At 36.0% G+C, this 24,879-nt stretch overlaps 1 protein-coding gene across 7 annotated transcripts in view; it reads left to right on the top strand.

Annotated features, from left to right (window-relative positions):
• Positions 1-24,879, top strand: part of RBMS3 (RNA binding motif single stranded interacting protein 3) — a 675,854-nt gene that overhangs the window by 610,238 nt on the left and 40,737 nt on the right. The window lies entirely within an intron of this gene.

The raw sequence follows: 24,879 nt of genomic DNA on the forward strand, positions 1-24,879 counted from the left end.
CAACAGGGGTGGGTACAGGACATTTGAATTTCAGTTTGGAAGGGGGCATATGTAGTTCAGAAAAGTACAGTAAATGTTACAATCCAGTTTTATGTCTGGAAAACAAATATGTTGCCTTTTAAATAAAAACTAAAAATCAAAGACACTTTGTCTATCAAGGATACACAGAAGATAGAGTCTATGTTCTGTGTATCAGTGATTCTCAGTGTTAGACAAGCTCATCAGAATTTCTGAAAAGTGGGAGAAAATTTTGTTTAGCAAAAGAGGGCACGTATTAATAAAAAAGAATAGTTTGAGAAGCACTGCTTTAGAGACCCGACTTCTTCTGAAATTGAAAAATTATCCCATTTTGCTTGCTCAGCACCAAGCATAGGGTCTGACACATAGTAGGTGCTCAATATAATTGTTTGTTGAATGAATCAAAACTTCAAATTTGTTCCAAAAATTATATTTTGGATATTGAAAGAGAAGCTGCCATTGTTCCATTTGTACAACAAAGTGGCATGGGTTGATTTGAGACTACATTAACATCTTAAGGATTTTAATGAGCAATATTTAAGTTGTTTCATAAAATTTAGTTTGAAACAGGGTATATGTATGTGAAGAGGTGGATTTTTATTTTGGATTGCACAGATCTTTCTTGTGCTTTCACCCTAACTTCAAATTTTGGTTTCTTGCAGAGAAGAAAATGGGCACAATTTTCATTTTTGTTGATTTTTTTTAATGAAATAAAGCACTGCCAATCTGAAGAGCTTGAACTCTTTGATCCTTCAGATGGCAAGCATATAAAATAGAAGCCAAAAAGGGAACTGGAGAGACAGAGCGAGAAGCAAAGGCCAGAAATAGGCTAAAAAAGCTCTTGGGACAATTGAGTCTGGCAACCTGATGGAGGTTTTCAAGCAGAGATCATCTTGCTTGGGGCCACCCTGTTTGCTTGACCCAGCATCTGAAGGGTCATACTTTTCTAATGTCTTGTGGACTTGTTTTGCTCATGGCTGAATAGTCATGCTCATGGCTGAATAGTCACATTGGAACCTCAATTAAGAATGCCCCATTGAGGAACCATGAGTTAGCATTCAGCTGTGAAGCTGTAAACTCACATTGGTCCTCTTCAATATCTCTATAAATTGTCACTAATTATAATATCACCTTTTTCCCAAAGCATATTACCTGTCATATCTTCAAATGCCTGTTTCATTTAGGATGTGGAACTCCAGGGAAGAAACTTTTTCAACTGTATACATCTACTTTGTTTAACACATAGCATCTTTGTTGAATAAGAGGCATCTACTCTTGATAATTTACCAATATTTATAATAATAAAAGACATAAAGTAGAACCTTCCTTCAACTAGGTTTTCTGATTTTACTTGCAAAAACACAATTAAAAAAGCCATCAAAACACTAAAATACTTACTAGATATCGGTCATGGATGAGGCTCTGCACACATCAATTAAGGCTGAATAGCTGGCTGAAAATTCAGGCTCAGGAGTTCTCATCTGATTCCACAGACAGAAGCCACTGAAAGTTCTTGAGCAAAAACTGACTTGATAAAAATGGTGCTTTGATAAATTTGATCTGGCAGTTATGTGTATGTTTGAGAAAGAAGAATTAAGAATCATATAGAACAATTAGAAAGCCTGGATATGATACACCGTATTTGTAATAATAATAATAAATTGTGCTAGAGTCCCAGGAGTAGAGTACAAAGGAAGAATCAAATATAGAGTTGATATGAAAAATAACATTTGGGGGAATTTCACCATTATTTTCCCCTTCTAAGATTTATTGGTAGTTTGACATATTATAAATTTTAACAGACTTACTTTGTCTACTTCTAAATAGAAATGGTCTTCCCTTCTCAAATGTTTGCTAATTAGCTGGTGGGACAACTTCAGGGACTTTTGAAAAATTGAATATCTTTTGCCCAACACTTGACCACATCAGGAAAGTGAAATCGGCAAGAATGTTGTAATATCTCCTTCTCAAATCTTCCAGTATGCTGACATTGGACAACACAAATAATCAGTTCTTTGCCAGTGTAAGAGCCAACTAAATTTCTGTGATTTATTAGAGTTCTGCTAGATAATTTATAGAGACATAACCCAACCTAATTTCATTCAATCAATATTTCAACATTTATTGAACAACTTCTGAGTGCTATACCCTACACTCAAGTACAGTGGATACAAAGATGATACACAGCTGCCTTCCAAAAATAAATGGAAAATAAACCCTTGATAGAAAATCATGGTTAATCATATTATTGTTATTTGTGATGTTAAGTCTATAAAATGTAGAGAAACAAGAATTTAGAAAGAAGATTTGAAATCCTCAGAAATAAAGTGAATTCTGAGCTGGATTTGGAAGGAAGACCAAGTTAGACAAGAGTGGGAAGGTATATTATGCAAATGGAACAGGATGTGTAAACCCTTAGAGACAGGAAACAGCGTGGGATGATTAGATGACAGCAAGTCACTTAGTATCGTTGGAGGAAAAAATACCACTAAGGCAGGCACCAAATCTAGGTCAGTGTAAATCTGATTTTGGTTAGGGACTATTTCTTTTTGACATGTGTCATCTTGTTCTTTTATTTATTTAAATAATGTTTATTGGAAGCATATTATATATTAATCGCTGTGCTAAGTGCTGGGGGATGCGACTTCCTCCTAATAATTTAGAGTGTAGTTAAGGATGTTAGGGTGGAAACCCCAGTTCACAGCATAGGTGGAGAAAGTTTTCTCATGCAGAGATTAAGATATATAAAAGCAAAATTTATTTCCTCTTCCTAGAGGAGCGAGAGTGAGACAGAGAAAGAGAGAGGGGAAAGGGGCAGGAAGAGAGTAGGGAGATGGTGTGGCATCCCAAAGAAAGAGAAGGGGATGCCAGCAGCAAGGTCAAGTGGCTCACTGATTTTAAGTAGGATGAAGAGGAAAAAAATAGTGATGGCAGTTCATTAAAAAAAAATAGTGATGGTAGTTGATAACAAAAGGGGCAGCAGGATGTCAAGGTCCAAGACTTGGTTTCCTGCCTTTCCTTGGAGAAGGGATTAATATGGGAGATGTGATTTTGACCTTGAGATATGGTTGAGGCCTGGAGCTTGTTCTCCTACTATTTACTCAGGAGCTCTGCAAAAGCATATTCTCAAAAAAACAATTTTGAAAGAGGGAGATTTACATGTCTTTTCCATCCATTCAGCCCTTTTCAGAAGTTGCGCAAAACAGAACTCCTGCAGGGTGCCTGTTAGTGAGAAAACTCATAGGATTGGTTCTATCTATTACTGGGGAAACTGTAGGATTAGGTATTTTCCTGTTATTTTTGCAAGACAGTTAGGTATAAACTGGTTATTACAATGCAGTGTCATAAATGTTTCAATATGAACAAACATCATGATGATTAAGTTAATAAACTTTTTAAATAAGATGCCCGAGTTCAGAACCTACTTGTGTCATTTACTAGTTGTAGAAACTTGGGAAAATTACTTAACTTCTCTAAAGTTCAGATTACTCCTATGGGAAAATAATAATAATTACCTAATAAGGTTGTTGTAAGCATTAGATGAGTTAAGATGCATAACTTGAGTAGAACAGATCCTGGCACAAAATAAGTGCTCAAATGTTAAAAGCCACAACTGTACTAATCATTATTGGTACAAGGTACTACGATGTTACAGAGAAAGAACAGCTAATATATGCTAGGAAAGGTCAGAGGAAGAGTCCTAGAGGAATAAATCTCTAAACATAAACATCAGAACACATGGGAATTGGCTAAATAAAAATTAAATGGGAGGGGAGAGTTTCAGACCAAGGGCAGCATGTTCAAGGGCTCGTGGGAGCAAGGTATGGCAATATTAGGGAGCAAGAAGTGGTTAAATAAGGCAAGGATACATATAGAGACATGGGGAATAGAGAAAACAAGCCTAGAGAAATAAATAAGTTGGAGCAATATCATCAGATATGGGAACTTGAACTCTTATCTTGATGGCAATAGAAATGCACTAAAATGTTTTAAGTTAGAAAGTGACATGATCACTCTGGCTATAAGGTGGAGAAAGCATTGGAAAAAGGTGAAAGAAGGGGAACAGAACCCAAGCATTCTGGCAAGAAATCATGATGGTACATACTCAAGTTGTGGGAATGAGAATGGAGGGTTGGCATATTTGTGATATAATAAGGAGGTAGAACACACAAGACTTGGTAACTGATGAAATGTAAGAATAAAAGGAGAGAGAAGAATTAAATGTAGCTCTTAAGTACTTAGCAACTCAATAGCCTGAGGTACCATTTGCTGGGATCTGAACAAGAAAGAAAATCCGGGTTTGTCAGGAACAAGGCTGAGTGCAGTTTCAAACATGTTGAGTTTGAGATAACTATGATGCATCCAGGTAGAGATGCTCAATAGATATTTGGATGTGTGTATCTGAGCTCAGAAGACATCTCTTAGGTGGAGGTGGATTCTGGAATGTTACTATCATGTAACTAAGTTATGTCACCCAGAAAATGTGCTTAAAGTCAAAAGTGGTAGGCTGAACCTTGAAAATAAAGAATGGATAGAAAAAGGAAGCCTAAAATAAAAATCGGAAAAGATTAACTACAGACATAGAAAGAAAACCAAGAGTATGAGTTTCAAAGAAGCCAAAATCAAGAGAATGTTTCAAAAGAGATGTCTGACCAGTAACATGAGTCTTAGGAAAAAAAAATCTGTTAGATTTAGTTATACAGAGGTCACTAGTGAATTTTATGGCATGATTTTAGTGGAAAGGGCAATGACAGTCAATTACATATAAGGAAATGGATGTAGCAAGTACAGGAAACTCAACAAATTTGACTTTAAAGAGAAGTAGAGAAGATAGTAATAGAAAAATAGAAAACAAATACATAATGGAACTGATTGATTTATTGATTTATTTTTAAAATAGGAAATATTTGATTCTAGTGGGAAGAAGCCAGGAGAGGGTTCTAAAGTTTGAAGACATAATTCCTAAGGGAGATGGCTGATGGAACAAGATCTGTGAGGAAGCCAGACATCTCTTCTAGGAATGTGAGATGACAGGAGGAAAGGATGATGTATGTGCATGTAAGTTTGCAAATGTAGGAATAGGAAGTCAAAGGATGTGCCATATCATAAAAACTATTTATTTTTATGTAAAGTATTAAGCGATAGTGTCTTCTGAAAGTGAGTGGGAGATGGCATGGTAATGACTTAGGGGTAACAGACATTTGAAAATTGTGGAGTGAGAAAGCCAACTGGCAATCCATAGAAATTTGCGGGGTGGTACTTGGAATTTCATTTGATATTATAGACTATGGATTTTTATGATATTAATATGTGAGGACTTTTGGTTTTCTACAATATTGATTAGTAGTCAAAAAGACAGGTGAATTAATGCAAGGTTAAGGATTTACTGAGTGGAGTGAGAAAAAGGGCAATGTTCATCAATGATATTGGCAAGGAAGTAATTGAGTGCAAACTGTGGTTTCAAGGAAGAGGAGGAAGAAAAAAAAGAAGGCAATGGGGGATGGGAGACAGGAAGAAAACAGAATATATAGAGACTAGAGATTTCAATGAATTGTACAGAATGGTCAGAAGTGAAATACCTGGATTTAAGATTTCAGATAATAAACTATCTCTTGGCAAAATTTCAGTCTTGTGAGCAGGTGGCCACAGTAGACTTGAGGTAAATGTAACTGAAGTTAAAGAAGTCAAGCAATATGAACATAAGAAGTTGCTATTTAAGTGGGATATTTTTGCATATCTGGATCTTTTTTGCCATTAATAAACTATGCATAGCTTAAAACATGTTTTCTTAGTAAGAGTCTGAGGTAAATATTTAAGCTTCAGCAGTGAATATATTTATTTAAAAATAATAATTTGGAAATAAAGAGCAATAGCAGGACTGCTAATGTCCAAAAGGAAGTGGCAGAAGATTGGGGAAATGAAACTCTCCAATTTATTTCACCAGCATCACCTCTCCTTGTCTGTATATCTGCTGCACCTTACCCAGCTCATTTCAAGCACAGAGGACGGAAGGCTGAAACTGCCCTCCACATTTTTACAAAGAATCAGGAATCTGCCCTCTTTTAATGTTTCTATTCCATAACAATTATAACTTTTTAAAAGTTCCACCCATTTTAAGAAAATTTTAGTGAAAAATATGTAAATGAAGAATAAAATAATATTTTTATACATGGTTGGATTTTATGAAGCACATATGAAAACTGCAGATAATATGTAGTCAAGCTTTTATCTCAGTTGTTTATTTATTTATTTTTCTTTTCTTTCAGCAAATTACAGAGGTACAAATGTTTAGATTACATATATTGCCTTTGCCCCACCTGAGTAAGAGCTTCAAGTGTGTCCATCCCCCAGACAGTGTGCACTGCACCCATTAAGCATGAATATACCTATCCCCTCTGCCCCCTCCCACCTGCCCGACACCCAATAAATGTTACTACTATATGTGCACATAAGTGTTGATCAGGTAATACCAATTTGATGGTGAGTACATGTGGTGCTTGTTTTTCTACTCTTGTGATACTTCACTTAGTAGAATGTGTTCCAGCTCTATCCAGGATAATACAAGAGGTGCTAAATCACTGTTGTTTTTTGTAGCTGAGTAGAACTCCATGGTATACATATATCACATTTTATTAATCCACTCATGTATTGATGGGCACTTGGGTTGTTTCCACATCCTTGCAATTGTGAATTGTGCTGCTATAAACATTCTAGTGCAGATGTCTTTTTATGGAATGTCTTTTTTTTTTTCCTTTGGGTAGATGTCCAATAATGAGATTGCTAGATCAAATGGTATTGTAGCTCCTTGAGGTATCTCCATGTTACTTTCCATAGAGGTTGTACTGGTTTGCAGTACCACCAGCAATATATGAGTATTCCTATCTCTCTGCATCCATGCCAACATGTATTATTTTGGTACTTTTTGATAAAAACCATTCTCACTGGAGTTAAGTGGTATCTCATTGTAGTTTTGATTTGCATTCTCCTGATGGTTAGAGATATTAAGCATTTTTTCATTTTTTTATCAGCCATTAGTCTGTCTTCTTTTGAAAGGTTGCTGTTCATATCCTTTGCACACTTTTTAATGAGGTTGTTTGATTTTTTCTTGCTGATTTTCCTGAGTTCTATAAGATTCTAGTCATAAGCCCTTTATCAGATGTGTAGCATGTGAATATTTTCTCCCATTTTGTAGGTTGTCTGTTCTCATGACAGTTTCTTTGGCTGTGCAGATCCTTTTTAATTTGATCAGGTCCCATTTGTTCATTTTCATGGTTGCTGTGATTGCCTTTGGGGTGTTCTTCATAAATTCTTTCTTTAGGCCAGTGGCTATAAGAGTTTTTCCAACATTTTCTTCTAGAATTATTACAGTTTCATGCCTTAGGTTTAAGTTTGTTATCTACCATGAGATGATTTTTGCGAGAGGTGAAAGATGTGGATCCTGTTTCAGTCTTCTACATGTGGCTATCCAATTTTCCCAGCACCATTTATTGAATAAGGATTCTTTTCCAGATTGTATGTTTTTGTCTGCTTTGTCGAAGATTAGATGGTTATATGAGGATGGTTTTATATCTGAGTTCTCTGTTCTGATACATTAGTCTATGTCTCTGTTCTTGTGCCATTCTAATGCTGTTTTAGTTACTATAGCCTTGTGGTATAGTTTGAAGTCTGGTAAATTCATGCCTCCCAATTTGTTCTTTTTCCTTAAGATTGCTTTTGCTATATTTCCTTGAAGGACACCAGCATGAATTCAAGCAAAAGACCACTTATACCAGAGAACAAAAGTAGAATCAAAATGTATCCTCATTTTCTTAAAAGCTTAGAGTTCAAAATTTAACCCTGGGTATGAAAAAAAATTTTTAATGAAATCTGGGGCCAAAAACTGCATTGAAAATAAAAACTCATAGAAATTCTGGAACATATATGGATAGGATACTCCGCCCTATGCTTTTGCATACCAGCTAAAATAGTTGGAAATAGTAAATGGAATCAGTATAATTTTAAGATGAGATTTCACAGAAAAAGTATATGTAGGTCACAATATACTATTTGAATATAAAGTTCGAATTTCTATTTGAACATCAGATTTCTATTCATGGAGCTATGCTTTAAGAATAAAGTTCCTCATAGGGACACTTGCCCCAATTGAGACAAAATTCGCTATTAAAAATATTATACAGTCTTTTACATTCTTCTTGCTATTCAGTAATAGAAGTTTGCATTGGGAAGCTTCATCAATTTGGAATTGGTGATGATCAGCCAAAAATTTGGCTGAGGCCTATCTTTATGCTGTCTCTTCTTGGGTAAGAATTACTTTATGGAACTATACCATATCACTGGGGGATGGGAAAGGAGAGTATTTAAGCAATATCAAAGAACAAAATCAGTCTTCAAGCTCTATGTAACATTTGTTTTCGTGGATACCATGAGCTAATTACAAATAATTTTCATCTCTTAATTAAAAATTAGGTCCATTAGCACCTTCAATTAGCAACAATTAACCATTGAATTGTATTCACTATAAAAGACCTGACAGAGTTATAAGTTCCCACAAGTCACACAGAAAAATTGGTTTCATTTTTTTGCTCAAATACTGTGCATTTATGTTAATTCCAAAATTGGATTTCTTTAAATGTACTAATTAATTGGTGTTTTTTTCTCTTTGATAAGTTCTTGTTCTACTTCTTATTCATTCACTCAACTAAAGTTTACAGAGCTTCTACAGTGCTACAAGTAAACAGGGCTAGAAGGTATAGAATAGCAGATGCATTCCTTGCCCTCAAAAAACAAAGAATCTAACAACAAAGGACCACATTTATGAAGAATGATCGCATAACACAGCATGTGACAGATAGCATAGGAGTGATCTGTAGAGCGGGACTTTGTACGTGATATCTGCACAAGTATTTGACAAATAGGCATGTGTATGGTGAATTATTGTGTTCCTGCTGGTGCATTTATTTTGTTCCCTAAATTATAAAAATGAAGTCCTAAAAACTTTTTCCATGGGACCACAATTTTTGTTGATCTATTCAATAATTCATCCTAAAGAGAGTTTAGGCAAATAGATTATTCTGTTATGTAAACTTCACTGTTGTCTAGTCCAGTTCCCCCCTCCCCAAGGGGTGGGATACGAAGGTGCAAAGTCCTATGTCTTATCTTCTAATCCATCAAGGTTTTTCTGTAAAGGTCCAGACAGTAAATATTTTGGGCTTTGCAAGTCACATGGTCTATGTCACAACTACTCAACTTTGCCATTGTAGCACAAACTGTAATCAAATGGATGAGCATGGCCATGTTCCATTAAATCTTGATTTACAAAAATAGGCAGCAAGCTGGATGTGGTCTGTGAGCTATCGATTGCCTACCACTGCTCTAATCTATTTATCATATCTTCATAAGTATTCCAAATTAAATACTGTCACTGATAGCCTTCATAATATACATGAAGTATCATTTTTGTGATAAAGTTTAAAGTTAGCATTTTGGTGACAAAATTTCATAAAAGGCAGATGAAATGTCAGAAGGTCAGAGGTGGCAGAAATAGAGATGGAGGTTAAGAGAGATGTTTATTAGTGTTTTAGTTTGTACAGAACAATTGATTATAGTACCAATGCATTAAAATCCATAAATATATTTTTATTTTTCACATCTCATAATATGTTGGTCTTCCAGGACTTATTTGTATGTACCAGCAACAGGGGTTCACCAACCAGGAAAATCAAATATATATTCTATTTAATATCCTCTTGGCAGCCTTTAAAATTCTGTACTTTTAGAAATTTAGAGAAAAGGTAAGAAATGCATCACCCCCAAAGATTTGTAGCAAAAATATATTTCACATCTTGGTTACACCACCTGGGGTAGTTTTGTTCTTGCTGTTGGGGATTAGTGTTCACTGAAATTACTCTTTTTTTTTAATTTTGTTAAAAGTAAATTGCTTTTGTACCATTTGAGTTGAAGTTATAACTGTGCCCATCCCCCAGATAGTGTGCACTGTGTAAGTTAAGTGTGAATTTTCTCCCCGCTCCCACCTGCTTGATTTCCGATGAATGTTATTTCCATATGGGTACGTTTGTGTTGATCAATTAGTTCCAATTTAATGGTGAGTACATGTGGCATCTGTTTTTCCATTCTAGTGCTATTTCACTTAGGAGAATGGTCTCTAGATCCATCCAGCGTAACAGAAGAAGTATTAGTTCACCATATTTTTATGGCTGAATAGTACTCCATGGTATACATAAACCACATTTTATGAATTCGCTCATGTATTGATGGGCACTTGGGTTGTTTCCACATGTTTGCAATTGTGAATTGTGCCACTGTAAACTTTTGTGTGCAGGTGTCTTTTTTATAAAATATCTTTTTTTCCTTTGGGTAAATACCCAGTAGTGGGATTGCTGGATCAAATGGTAGTTCTACCTGTAACTCTTTGAGGTATCTCCATGCTGCTTTTCATAGAGGTTATACTAGTTTGCAGTCCCACCAGCAGTGTATTAGTACTCCTGTCTCTCCACATCCATGGCAACATTTGTTATTTTGGGACTCTTTGATAAAAGCCATTCTCACTGGAGTTAAGTGATATCTCATTGTGATTTTGATTTTGATTTCCCTGATGATTAGAGATGCTTAGCATGTATTCATATGTTTGTTGGCCAATCGTTAGTCTTTTAAAAGTTCCTGTTCATGTCTTTTTCCCACTTTTTAATGGGGTTGTTTGATATTTTTTCTTGCTGATTTGCTTGAACTCTTTGTAGATTCTAGTTATTGGCCCTTTGTTGGGTGTACAGCATGCAAATATTTCCTCCCATTCTGTAGGTTGTCTATTTGCTCTAATGATTGTTTCCTTGGCTGTAGAGAAGCTTTTTAATTTAATCAGGTCCCATTTATTTATTTTTGTGGTTGCCGTTATTGCTTTTGGGGTCTTCTTCATAAATTCCTTTTTTTTTCAATTTTTTTTTTATTTCAGCATATTATGGGAGTACAGATGTTTAGGTTACATATATTGCCCTTGCCTCCCTCCCTGCTCGAGTCAGAGCTTCAAGCATGTCCATCCCCCAGATGGTGTGCATCGCATTCATTATGTATGTATATACCCATACTCTCCTCCCCCCTCCCATCTGCCCGACACCAGATAAATGTTATTCCTATATGTCCACTTAGGTGTTGATCAGTGAAACCAATTTGCTGGTGAGTACATGTGGTGCTTATTTTTCCATTCTTGGGATACTTCACCTAATAGGATGGGTTCCAGCTCTATCCAGGAAAATACAAGAGGTGCTATATCACCATTGTTTCTTATAGCTGAATAGTACTCCATGGTATACATATACCACATTTTATTAATCCACTTATGTATTGATGGGCACTGGGTTGTTTCCACACCTTTGCAATTGTGATTTATGCTGCTATAAACATTCGAGTGCATATGTCTTTTTATAGAGTTTCTTGTTCTTTTGGGTAGATGCCCAGTAGTGGGACTGCTGGATCAAATGGTAGATCTACTTGTATCTCTTTAAGGTATCTCCATATTTATTTCCACAGAGGTTGAACTAGTTTGCAGTCCCACCAGCAGTGTAGGAGTGTTCTTATCTCTCCGCATCCAAGCCAACATGTATTGTTTTGGGACTTTTTGATAAAGGCCATTCTCACTGGAGATAAGTGATATCTCATTGTGGTTTTGATTTGCATTTCCCTGATGATTAGAGATGTTGAGCATTTTTTCATATGTTTGTTGGCCATTATTCTGTCTTCTTTTGAAACATTTCTGTTTGTGTCCTTAGCTCACTTTTTGATAGGGTTGTTTGGTTTTTTCTTGCTGATTTTCCTGAGTTCTAAATGGATTCTTGATCTACCAGTATAAGCTATTCTATTTCCCCTTGAGTAACTGCTTCTCTAAGTATTGTATTCTGCTTTGCACTCTAATGGTGAAGGGAAGCTTTCCTGGTCTTGTCTAAAGACTAAACACTGCAGAGGGCAGGCCCAAGGTGGTTGGAGATATGACTGCCCTCTGTGGCAAGGTCAAAGCAAAATTCTGCTTATTGATGCAGTGCACACATCAAATAAAAAGCAGCATTCCCAAATGCTATGTTATTGCAATAGAATTCAAGTGGCAGCAAACAACTTAAGAACACACTGTAGTAACAGCACCTCAGTACCTAAGTCACCTACAAAAGGGCAGAGCCTACATGCTAGGCAGGAGAGCACTTTCCAGACAACAATATATTTTAATGTAAGCCAATTGCATGTGCACGAATCAGCACATCTGGGACTGAAATCACATGATTCTCTTTTTAAATTGACAGCACAAAGTAGGCACTTGAGGCTCCTGTCAGAGAATGCAGCCATGAAGTGACTGTGATTCAGCCCCTGCCAGAGGCATGCTAGAGACATCTGATACCAGAGAGATACTGCCTTATAGACGTGTTAACATTTCTCTATACTCTATGTTAAATTAGTTTATCAGAAAGTAAAATGCCTGAACCATATGATTGCACATCCCTAGTGAAATGCTTTCTCTGAGTTAAAATTTAATATTTTAACCTCTTCTTTCTTAGAGGGGTGATATATTACACAAACATTTAAACAATGTTATTAGCTTTTTTGGAGATACCACAGTAGACATAATTGTCTGTCATTTTACCCAACGTCCCTTATATAATATAAAAAAAAAATGATGAATTGCTTGTTGAATTTGGTGCCTTGACAAGTATGTCCTTCCAGATGAATGGATATACTTCTTTTGAACTGACAATGTGAAATGCTCAACTTAATGTATTTCCCTTTGGGCCTTGGTCATCAAAATAGTTGGCATTAGATGGGGCACATTGCAAATGTTCCTGGTAGCTTGTTTTCTCTATTGCTCTCAACTGTTTGTTGATTTGTTGGTGATTTAAATTGTGCTTCTTAAAATAATGCTTAATTTTATAAATCTTTCACACATTCAACTTGAAAGTACGAAGGCTCTAATTCCTATAGTAAAAACTAAATGAAGAAATGCTAGTGGGCTTAAAGGGAAGTTTGTGTGTTAAAAGTGTCAGTGGAGAAATAAAATGAAAGATGCTTTTGAGTATGTACTATCTAAAAATTTGCCATCAGGCACTGTTTTTATTCATTCTCACACATGGAACTTTGAATAGGAAAAAGTAAGGTATAATAAGTAGAAATAGCTTTTAGAGTCAAGAGGGTATATGTGATTCCTGGTCCCAATATTTAATAATTATCTAACAATGAGAATTATTTAAATTTTCTGAAGCTTTCTTTTCTTCTCTTTAAGAATAGATAATAATATATTATTACCTCGTTATGTATAAATAGCAATAATATAAGGATTAATTGAGATGACATATCCAAAGTACTAAGTGCCTGACTTATAGTAGATATTAAATAATTGAGGCTTTCTTCCTGCTTCATTTCTCCGAATTCAGGAAACAGGCCTTTTTGAAATATCACTAACCTTATTTTCTATGATAGATTGACAGAACCAAAGAAGTATTTTAAAATAAAGCCTCCAAAGCCAATATCTAAAAATAGGAGAAATATTAAGGGAATTCATTACATATCTTCTCTATTGGCTGAACAATTATATTATTAGCCGAATTAATATAATAAATAAATTATAAATATTTTATGATAACATGAAACATAATATTCATAATGTACAATGAAAAGAAGGTGACTAAAATGAATAATCATTATGATTTTGAGTCCTAAGACATGCACATGAAAAAATTTAGAAGCAAATACATAGAAAAATTGTTGTCTGTATTTCTCATTTCCCTTTCCTAAATTTTTCAAAATGTTGCTTTGCAACTTCTATAATTTGCTAAACTTTTAAAAAATAGCAGCCTTTGCAGGTATATAATTTTAGGGAGATATTTACATGCCAGGAAAATGTGACTGTATTAATATGAGGATGAAAATAAACAGCATAAGCTGTTTTTACGATTTTTCACATTGAAATCACACTTCAAATGATATATTGTGTTCCTTACCTGTAGCACTTGGAACAATCTGAAATCTTCCCAGTGTATGTGATGTGAGGCTTTTAGTCCCTTGTGCTTTATGGGATTGATAGAACATGTTTGAAATTAGGATATACATAATACACTTTATATATTAAGTCTAAGTTCCACAAGTTAGACATACACTCTACTGCTTAAAACAAAATCTCCTGCTGTTGGAGATAACTTGTGTCCCCAAGCTGTATAACACAAAATACTTATACCTACCAAAATCAAATTGATATCATTCCAAAGTCTAGTGGCCACCCAAGATATTACTTACTCTTCATTCTTTCCTATCACTGTTTTATTCATTTGGATAATGTGAAACATGTCACTAAGAGTATATTATTTTCCATCAGGCCAGTCCTTCTTTTTCACTTGTCTGAACCATACATTTTGTTGCATTCACCATGACTTACCTTTGACTAAATCTTGGTTGAAAAGCCATCAGGTGAGTGACCTTAATACTATATATTCAAACTGTAATCACTTCACATCAACCTTCCTTAAAAATGAAAGCCACAAAGTTGAAAACATTTTGAAGCCAATAGTACCCTTTGATTTACATGAAGTGTACATATTTCAGTTAGCAACAAAACCATGTTGTTTTGAGAATTAAAGGTTGCGGGCCCCTATAAGGCATACATCAATTACTTTATGTGTCTGCTTTGAGTCCAGCAGTCTGCTTAGGAGAGTCAGATCTGGGAAAATATAGGACTCCAGATCAAGCAGATGTGAATTCCATTCATAATTGAGCAGTTATGTTAGCAAATAAAATATGCAGAGTTGGTAAAAAAAAAAAAGTCATTGATATTTTTGAGATACTTGTTCCGGAAGGTTGAAGCCTACCAGGCAAAGAAGACCAGAGACCAACTAGAGTTCACTAGCTTGCTGAGACAAGGCAGAGTGTGCATCAGATGAACCATAGGGCATCTTGGACGTGGAAATTTGGAGGGGCTTGTTATAGGACTTGAGGCCATGCACGGTGACTTGGGGAAGGGTTTAAGGAAGTGACAGTTTATCCCACATTGAGTGCTAACAAGAAGTAAGGGGCAATTGAATCACGGGTTGTCCCAAGTGTTATCTAACAGATGGAGGAACAAAGCAAGGCTAGAGTTGTTATTGGCAAAGATGCAGTTAATGTTAAACAGAAAAGGGAGATGTTTAATTGTTTTTAGGTTTGCAGAATGTCTTTGTCTCTCTTTTATCCACCATAGTCATTGAGTGGCCTTGTCTGATAATTGTTTATAGTGTTTGAAAATTTTTAATTGGCAATGCCATGACCTTGAAAATAGCTACCAGCTAGTTAACGATTATTTGAAAAGTTTCCATGAATTCTTGCCTTATCTCAAGGGCAATTATAATACTGCTTGACAAAAATATAACAGAATATTAAATGGCCTTGATAAAACATAAATGCAAAGATAAACTAGGCCAAAATGGTGTTAAATTCATCACATACATTGAGAATATTTGGAAGATACGAGGAATTCAAAGATGCGTGTGCATATACAAAGTGCACACTATATTCTAGACACTATATGTAGTACTTTATGTGTACTAATTTGTAACATTTGATTGTCATAATCATTCTATAAGGGAGTTTCTATGTCTTCTACAAATTGGTTCTTTTTTAGCTCAGTTGGACCCTCACTCATATTTATGCTCCATCAGCTGCTTTAAGCCTTGTGACCTTCTCACATTCCAAACATGAAGTCCTGCCATTTATGATCAGAAAATGTCTCCTCCTTTATGAGAAGAAGAACACCATATTTGATTTAATCTTCAAATGCTTCCTTTTAACTTCAAATGTTTGTTTCTTCATTCTTCCTATCTTCCAGTTTTGTCAAGCCATAGTCCTCTGTTTGTCAATGTTAACCCCTCCTCCTGTGTCTTTGATTTTATCTGTCTGAACCTGTTTTTATGGTCTTGCAGCATTGATTATCCTCTATTCCAGATGCACTTTCTCTAATATATACTTATTCATTGGTAACTTTTCCTGGGCTTCATAAAATGTGTAGATCCTTTTTATCTCAAGTTTGCACAGTGCTGGTTTTAGGACACTTTGTTTTTCTTCATTCTCTTCCTCAATGATGTCATCTGCTACCTCACCTTTAACCGTCATGTGGATGACCTCCAAATCTATATTGCTAACCATATATTCTGTTTTGATTTTCATGCCAGTGTTTCCTACTACTTCTTAAACATCACTTTCCACTCCTACCACCCTTAGCTAGCCTGCTGGTAGTAAAAACTTCATATTCACAGTTTCAGTCTCATAGCCTGTCTTCTCAATACAGTTTCTTCTGCAGGCTTCCCTAGGGTTCAGTCAAACTTCTGTAAGTATTATTTATCTAAGCCAAAATTCTTAGTTGTGTAGCTATAAGCTAAGGATCATTACGGTCTTTTGACAGTGGCTTGGAGGGTAGCTCTGTTTTTTAAGTGAGAAACATATGATTTAATATTCAGCTGAACTTGGAGTAGGATAACAATTCTCCTATAAATTGGTGAGTCATTTTTCTTCTAGCCAATTGTGCTTAAACCTCAGAGATATTTTGGCACACTCTATCCCACATGCAATCTTCCTTTTTTATGCAGATTGTATTTCCACAATATATTTTGAGTCTATTCCACCCATTTCATTCTATTATCCTGGTCCAGGCTGGATCCTTGTTACCTTTTAATTTTATTATTGCAATGTTTTCCTGATGTTATCACCTGGCCCTTTCCTTTCTTATGCTTCCTTCACACAAATGCCTGAATAAATTTCAAAATTATCATTTTTAAAAACTTTATCTGAAAGGATATGTTCTCAATATAACTATCCCATCTGATTATATAACTATATAACAATATAACTATATAACAATAGCTATATAACAATATAACTATAACCATCTGATTACTGCCAAAAGCTGGGATACAGATCAGATTTCTGAATCTAAAGTTATCTTTTCTAATATTAATAGTAACCCTGGAATTTGCAACCAGGATATAGCAGAAACGTTACAGTACTCAAAGCTGTGGTTAGCTCAGAGAGCTTGTTCTACAGTGAGGTGGGTGGTAAGACCATGTCATACTGTTAGAACCACAGTGTGATGATTGCCCACTGGCCTCTGTGAGAGCAGACCTAAAATGTTTCTGAAAAGAATATTGTCCTTCCCACAGCTAACCTCCAAATAAAGAGGTGTATGTGTTGGACAGAGTCAGTGGGTTCTTTTAAATTCTTCTTAGCCTCTTCCATTTGAGACTATCTGTCCAAGGCCAATTTCAGCTAATGGTTAAAACATATGCGACTATGTGTAACCAGCAGCAAAGAAAGATACATTCCAAGTACTTGTCAAGAAGTATAACCATTCCAAAGTCACTGCCACTCATACCTTTCAGAACCTTGACTAAGAGAAATAATATTTTTGGAGGAACATTTGGATATTATGCAGTATGTACATTTTCCTTGGATATTCTAAATTATATCCCTGGATTAAGCTGAGAAAGCTGTTTTACCTGGATGACTGCATCCCACTGGCCCCCTGAAAAATAGCTTTTCATGAAGTATGCCTTGGCACAGTGCCATTCACTTATGTTTGAAGGACACTATAATAAATTGCCCTTGGAAACTTGCTTTGCTTACTTTAAGGCTGTGGTTCATTATACTACATTGTGTCTGCTCCTTTCAAATTGACAGGGGAATCATCTCTCTTGCCTTCATATTGAGAATCACCCTTCTACACACATAGTTTATTTTCTTTCCTAATGGACACAGTGAATTATGGAATTCATTGCTAACTAACTCTGATAAAATTTTAATGGCATTTATTTAATTAGCCTGCATGCTGACTTCATATTATTTTCTTTCCCTTTGCCTCATTTTTCTCACTTATTTGACACTATAATATTTTATATAACCTTAGAAGCTGCCTTAAATCCTCTCGGGGAGAAGGTGGGCTACAATTAAATAAATTCTGGACATGGAGACTGCGAATGTATTATTTTCCCACTCAAGAGCCACAACTCAAATGCTACAAGAATTAAGAAGGACTCATCAGCCTTGTGTTTGAAACTTGCCATGATATAATCCTTAAGTTACTTTCCCAACTTTTTTTTCTTCTTGTCCCCCTGCACGACTCTTCTTTGACTAGTCACACTTTCACTAGGGTGTGCTTGGCTGTGAGCCCTCTCTTTCTTGCCTTTGCTCATGCTGACTTTCTAACTGGAATTTCTTCCTTGCTACACCTGCTGGTCAAATCTTACCCATCTCTAACAGGCTACCTCTTCCATTCATTTCTTCTGATTGTCACACTTTATTTTGAAAACTCTCAAAGTTCTCTGTTATGTCATAAATTTACATCATAGATACTTGTACATACCTCACTGTTCTCCCCACCCCATCTTTAGATTATAGGTCCCTGGGGGGTTGAGGATCAAAGACTTGACTATTCCTTTTATCTGTTTTGGTACTAAAGCTTAAACTTGTGATGAAAACAGTCTTTGAGTAAGGTCTCACCCTCAATGAAAGACTTCAATGTTAACTTTCACTCCAAATAAATGTGGAGGACAAAATGTGGAGGCAATACCAGGTTAGTCAGTTGCCTGAATGTTCTCTAACAGGCCTAAAATTTAAGATTATCTTTTCCAGAACGTTACTGTAGGTAACTGTCATCCTTGGCAGGACTATCATGACATCCATCTAACTGGTCTTGCTGGTTCAAGCTTTATCCTACCTCAATCCATTTTCTCTGCAGCCCTGGAGCCATTTTCCTAAAACAAACAGGACATGCTTCAAATTCTTCCAGAGCTTTAAAGACATAATCCTCATTCCTTAGCTTGTGCTGAGAAAACCTTCATGATCCTGATGTCTACTTCTTCAGACTCATCCGTTACTACTTCCATGCTTCAGCCATAATGAACTGCTTCTGGTTTCAAGGATGGGAATATGACAAATAAGAGCAATTCTCCTGTCTAGAAAGTTTTTCCTCTAACCTTCAACTTACTAATAGTGGCTTATTTTGCAGTAATTGTCTCTGATGCTTTCTTCTCATTTGAAAACCTCCCTCTTCCTTTTGTCTTATCTTAGAGTTGCCACATTTCTATGCCCTTAGGTCCCTTCATCATAACATTTAGTATACTGAATCACCTTTTTCAGTTAAATTATCTTTCTACCCCTCTAGAATCAAAGACTATAAACTCTTTTAAGCAACAATTTTACCTATTTCTTCATTATCCAGCAGCATCTGGACATGGTAGGTATTCAGCAAATATTTATTGAGTGAATAAATGTTGCCTATATGTAAAAATGCCAATTTGCTGGACATACCTTCTAAATAATCCTAACCTTTGCCTCAAAAGATTAAAATATCGAAAGGATAATAGTCTCACAATTCCCAAGAAACTTGGAAATTAATAACTAAGTACAGAAAGCTTTCCGAATGCGATAGAAAAAAACTAATAAATGAGAAAATAGAAAAAAAGTGAAAGTATATGGGGAAAATAAAATGGTTGGGAAATGATTCTTACATGAAATAATTTAAAATATTGGTGGAAACCTAGAATGTGTCTGTTGGAAATATGACTGCCCTTTAGCAATACGGCTTATCTGAAAGATTTTATTGTCTTAATTACTTTCCCTAGATAGCCCTCATATTCATTTATTCTCCTAACATCATTATAATTGATTCCCCAGTGTCACCTTCTGAAAGTACTTCTATACCCTTTTTATTGCCCATGTCCCTCACACGCACACTATTGCAGACACACTCTGGTCCCAATGTGGCATCTTTGCCTCATTTTTATCAGTTCTTCTATAGTCTGTATCATGCCTTTCACAGAGAATTCTGGAAGACACACATCAGATGCCCCACTGTCATTATGAATGGTAATCGGAACAAGTAACGGCCTTTAGCTCTTTTTCACTAATGAAACATAGAAGCACCTTACTCAATCTGTTAGTGATGCACTGTTATATCAAGAGCTTACTGAAGAAAGACAGCCAGGCTGTGGACATACAGCTGGTTTTCTTTAAATAGGATTTTCAGCCATGATCAAACAAGACACCCTTTCATCAAGCAGGAAAGTTTGCTCTATCTTTCTCTCTCCATTTCTCATTTGTTTTGTTGTAACTTATACTGACAGTCTGTAAGGAATTTAGTGTTTTCTAAATGACATTGAAAACTCTTATGGATTAACAGTATTCAAAGGGATAAAATATCAATTAGTCTTTCGAAAGCCTTTCTTTTTGATTGTTCCTGTCTGTGGATTCCAGCTTCTTGAATTCCTTACTCTCAAAGAGATGTTTTTTCCCTTGATTTTTCTAGTTAGAAAACTGGATATAAATGTAAAGAGCCATTCTTTCGTTTTCTTATTCTTTTTAGCAGTCATGCAGATAATACTCCCCTGTCATTTTTATGCCTTTAGGAAAGTATGCTTGATTGATGCTCTTGAACTTGGCCAGTTTAGGAAAGACTTGAGTGGGTATTTTTTTAATCCCCCAAATTTAGTTGAATTATTTTGCCTTTAGCTTATATTTTATAAGGTGCCTATTGGCTTTAAAGCTCGCACTACTGGCACTTGTGATCATTACTCAAGCTATTTAGACTTCAAGTTCATTTGAAGAATTAATTCAATGTAATGCTGAGGTGTATACCTGTGTATAGGTCCCAGTTTCTAAAATAACTTTCCTTAGGAATCTCACCAAGAGTAGGACACCATTCTTTGGCAAGGGCAAAGCACATCATTAATTTTTATGTTAAGAAAATGAGTATTAAAGTTAGTAATACAATCAATGCATTCTTGTTAAATAAAGCATGGGAAGTTCAGTTTGTGTGATCATTTCTGAGGTGGGCTCCCTTTATTACATCTACCTCACCATAGTTCACTCTTGAGTGATCAGATGTCATGAGAAGACATGAGAATTTGACAGCTTAACAGAAGTCCCTCATCCCACCCCAGTGCTGGTCAGGCAGCATGCAGGAAAAGAAAGAACACAAGTTTTAAGGAAGATGAGCGTTTAAATGCCAGCTCTTCCATGTATTCCTTGTATGGCTTCTCTGGAGCTGCCTTCTCATCTGTAAATGAAGATAATGATAATACTCAACAGAGATAGATGGTGAGAGTTAGATGAGATATTAGAATACTCATAATACATAGTCAATCTTCCTCACTTCCCAGAATTCCAAGCTTTTGACTTAAGATTTTCAATTCACTAAACCATAGGTTCTTCAAATGTGGTCCTAGTCTGGCAGCATCAGCACCTCCTGAGAGCTTGTCAGAAATACAAATTCTCAGGCCCCACCCTAGATCTATTGAAACCAAGACTGGTGGTGGGCCCTCCTGGTGATTCTGATGCACATTCAAGCTTGAGAACCTCTGCTTTAAGCCAACCAGCCAACCACAGGCCTGTGTGGGAATGGGGACCTTGAAATAATTAAGACGATGGGAGGGAATTAGACTGATGGTGAGTAAAAGTAAAATGTTAATTACCCACTATTATTCAAACTCCTTCCTTCCAGAAGTCTGTCATATTTTGTTGCTTTCTTTTACGATTTCCTTCTTTTCGCATGATTCCTTTTAATACCAACAGAATTTCACTTAGGTTGGAAATGAGGATATTGGGTCCCTTCAGGAGAAATAGATAAATCAGTCTTTGAATTTATGCAGTACACTCAAAACTATCAGGGTAAAATGATATATTTTAGGAACTCCTAGAAAAATGAAAAGAAATGAATTAGGGCATTGGCATAGTATGAGTATCCACTATAGAATAGTCATCAAGAGATAACTTTTAGAATTATGGAGGCCATCCAAGAATGGATTAATAAAATGTGGTATATGTATACCATGGAGTACTATTCAGCTCTAAGAAACAACGGTGATATAGCACATCTTATATTTTCCTGGTTAGAGCTGGAACCCACACTATTAAGTGAAGTTTCCCAAGAATGGAAAAACAAGCACCACATATACTCACCAGCAAATTGGTATTAACTGAGCAGCATCTAAGTGGACACATAGGTACTACATTGATGGGGTATTGGGCAGGTGGGAGGGGGGAGTGGGGCAGGTATATACATATATAATGAGTGAGATGTGCACCATCTGGGGGATGGTCATGCTGGAGACTCAGACTTGTGGGGGGAGGGAGGAATGGGCATTTATTGAAACCTTAAAATCTGTACCCCCATAATATGCTGAAATAAAAAAAAAAAGAAAAAAAAAGAATTATGGAGGCCTAAAACCACACAATGAGAGCTCAGTCCTCATTTCTCAGTCTGGAGATGAGGGAACCACAACTGTTTACAAACATAGCTGCAGTCACATGGGGTGATAAAGTCCTCCTAGTCTTTTCTACATGAATACTACTGTAGATAGGTTTTACTGAGTTAAGTCTCCATTTTCTAAATGAGCCAAAACTCATATGATATATATGATGACACCATGTCAACAAGCCTCTGCCTCCCCAGCACATTCCTTTGTGCCTATAGTATTTAGGATAATAACTAAATTGACTCTTTTTATGTTCTGCTGGTGTCAATACCAGCTAAGAGGATTACACTGCTCTTGGATATTAAGACTCTTTTCATAACTGGAAGCATCTACTTCTGATTATTCACTGTTTATATTTTCTGAAATGCATAAAGCTAGAACAAAAGCTTTCAGCTGAGTCCCCAGTTTCACAGCCAAGTTCACCTTCATTGTCTGCAGATTCACTTTGACTCATTGCTAATGATAGTAGCTGCATTCTTTTTTTTCTTCTTCTATTTTTCTCTCAGTGCCTGTAGAATGAATCCTGTGTAGAATTGGGAAGAAATTTTATTGTGCATATATTTACTTATCTCCTGTTCCCTTCACAATTGCTTCCAGTTCCTTTGGGGATTTTATTTTCTCTTTTATTTTCCTATTCTTAAATTCCCATGGAAAAATATTCCAAATTTGGAGTACTCAACATAAATTCATCATTTAAACTTGATTGATAGTTTGGTCATATAGATTTCCTTGGGGAACACATTTAAGAATCATTTCCTGCACATCCCCTAGGGTAGGAGATAGGAAATTGTGTAGCATATGAGAATCAGCAGGGGAGCGTTATATATCCCAATACCTAAGCTACACTCCAGGCCCATTGAACAGGATATCTGTGAGGGACCCAGGCAACAGTATGCCATTAAATCTTCCCAGGTGATTCCAATGTAAAGCCAAGTTTGAAAACCTGGGTCCTAAAGAATGCTCCTGAGGTCTTATGATAGTGTGGTACTTCTTTAAAAAAAAAAAAAAAAAAAAAAAGTTCTAAGATCCACTACATTTGGGAAATGTAGCAAAACGTATTTGTCTTCTTAGAAACACTTGGCGAATCACAATAAACATTTTCACGTGACTCTGATTAGTCCTTCAGGGAAGAAAACATGGAGGTAAAGAATGAAGACGGAAAAGAGAAAAAAGGAACTCACACCCCCAAGAAAAACGAAAAACCTGCTTTGCTTGGTTTACATCCTCACCTTTCACACTTGTTTACTCAGAAATTTCTTTGTATATGGAATATCTGTGAAAAAAATCCCTTGAAATACTCCTTCCATGGAGCGTAATTAGAAGATACCGACTAAAAGGAATCTGTAGCATCTTCTTCAAATACTTTAAAAACCTGGTTATATCCACATCTTACTATATTCTCATGTGGCGTTCGATATTTAAAATAACTTGCAAAGTGTAGCATAAGAGTTCACAGTTATACAGAGTATCTCATGGAAGTAGGGTATTTGGATCCCAAGCACCAAATGAAATTTAGTTTTAGAAAGTCAGTCTCCAAATATTAACAAAAGAGTTACAGGAATGGTAGAAATCCAACATTTAATAACACAGGAAGGGCCGGGCGCGGTGGCTCACGCCTGTAATCCTAGCACTCTGGGAGGCCGAGGCAGGCGGATTGCTCCAGGTCAGGAGTTCGAAACCAGCCCTCGCAAGAGCGAGATCCCGTCTCTACTATAAATAGAAAGAAATTAATTGGCCAACTAATATATACAGAAAAAATTAGCAGAGCATGGTGGTGCATGCCTGTAGTCCCAGCTACTTGGGAGGCTGAGGCGGGAGGATTGCTTGAGCCCAGGAGTTTGAGGTTGCTGTGAGCTAGGCTGACACCATGGCACTCTAGCATGGGCAACAGAGTGAGACTCTGTCTCAAAAAAAAAAAAAAAAAAAAAAACACAGGAAGGGAAAATTCAATCATGTAAGAAAGTGGAGTAGTATGATGGCAGAAATAGAGTGCCAGGATATATTAGATCTAGTATTCAGTAGCATGTGCAGGGTCAGTGCAAGCAAATTGATTAGTTTGGGATTTTCCAATATCCCTATTCTATTGCACTTATTCTCCACTTTATATTCTCTTGTTTTAGGCCTTTCTAAAAACTTGATCTCAGAAATTTATACCTCTGGGACCAATCTAATCAGTTCTGGTCTTGTAATTCCTTCTTTTCTTCGTGAAAACTGGCCTGCACTCTTTTCTCACATTTCTCCCAACTCCTTCTGGGGGACCAATTATATGATAAAATACTAATTTCTGAATGAATTAACATTTAACTCTTGTGACGGAATGTTAGGTGGGACGATAGATTTTTAGTTGCAAGGCAAATGCAAAGTGATGCTAATCATTTTCCACCGGGGTTTCCGAAGAGATCTCAAAAAAATCTGCTTAATTAGAGTCTCTTAACTGCAAAAAGTTTTTGAGTCACTGTAGATAGTGGTGAAAATATTTAAAGTAATTAGACAAATTGGGTTTGGATACAAATATTAAAATGAATAGCCAACTATGAATGTTAGAGAAGGTTCCATTGGCATTTGAGTCTTATTGACAGGATAAAAGAAGATTAAATGC

This window comes from Microcebus murinus, chromosome 1 (assembly GCF_040939455.1).
Source record: "Microcebus murinus isolate Inina chromosome 1, M.murinus_Inina_mat1.0, whole genome shotgun sequence".
NCBI lineage: Eukaryota > Metazoa > Chordata > Mammalia > Primates > Cheirogaleidae > Microcebus > Microcebus murinus.